This window comes from Pelobates fuscus, chromosome 9 (genome assembly GCF_036172605.1).
Source record: "Pelobates fuscus isolate aPelFus1 chromosome 9, aPelFus1.pri, whole genome shotgun sequence".
Lineage (NCBI taxonomy): Eukaryota > Metazoa > Chordata > Amphibia > Anura > Pelobatidae > Pelobates > Pelobates fuscus.
Genome location: NC_086325.1, coordinates 44,067,511 through 44,068,648, shown reverse-complemented (window position 1 = coordinate 44,068,648; position 1,138 = coordinate 44,067,511). Strand labels below are relative to the sequence as shown.

The following is a 1,138-nucleotide window of genomic DNA, read 5'->3' as shown; positions in this document are numbered from 1 at the left end:
TGGCCATTTTCCCAGAATTGTGTCCATCTGAAAAATAAAGTATTTTAGTAAATTGACCCATGAATGACAAGCTGACCTTTAATCAAAGCAACTACCATTTTCTCAGTTCAATTGGGATAATAACAAAATGTCATTTGATAATGACAAACTGTCCAATTGGGATAACGACAAAACACTACCATTTCTCAGTTCAAATGGGATAATGGCAAAATGGTTCCACTGGGGCTCGAACCCAGGACCTTCTGCGTGTAAAGCAGACGTGATAACCACTACACTATGGAACCAGAATGAATTCTGTATATGTACAATGTCTTGTGTTGCTTTGAATGCCTATGAAGGAATCCAATAAGTATTGGATACATTAATCTCTTAGGGACAGTAGGCATGCTGCCTTTAGGAGCCGAGCCTAAATGCCGGTGAGCGGCATAGAACATCCCCACCATCCACCCCACTTACCGATCACCGTCATTTCCACGCCAGTGATCTGCACTGCTCCCGGTCAGGAGGGACTGTCTGACAGCCCAGATAGTCTCCCCTCGGAACATTAGGCCCCCAGCGGGCCATGTAATTGCTCTGAAAGAGCGGTCACATGCCTGCCTAAACTTTTTTTTAAAAATACAAAAAAAAATAAAAAAATTATATATATATATATATATATATATACACATATTATATCTATATATCATACGAAGTGTATTTTTTATTATTATATAAATATATTAATATAAAAATACACTTAGAATTAAATTACACACACATATAAATATAATATATATAACAACTCTATATATGCATATATAAATACATTTAAAAATTACGAAATATACATAAGCCCATATACAAAATTACATAAATAATTTCATAAATATATGATTTACAATTGATGCTTTGTAAATCCTCAGAATGCAATACTTTGTACAGGATTCAAATGCAAAAGGATCTGTTTTAAATCGGACACCAAATACTTCTGGGTGATTGCTGCAAATTTGCTCGGAATTCTATCATTTTCACTGGATTTTGTCCATCTGATGTTTATAGAATACCCCCATCAGAGTCTTCATTAAGCTTAAAGGGACACTTAAGGCACCAAAACAACTTAATCTTAATCAAGTTGTTATGGTGCCAGGACCCCAGAGGC

At 35.5% G+C, this 1,138-nt stretch overlaps 1 non-coding gene across 1 annotated transcript; it reads right to left on the bottom strand.

Annotated features, from left to right (window-relative positions):
- Window positions 1-211: 211 nt before the first annotated feature.
- TRNAV-UAC (transfer RNA valine (anticodon UAC)) lies at window positions 212-284 on the bottom strand. Its single transcript has one exon. It is a non-coding gene; the product is annotated as a tRNA-Val (tRNA).
- Window positions 285-1,138: the final 854 nt, after the last annotated feature.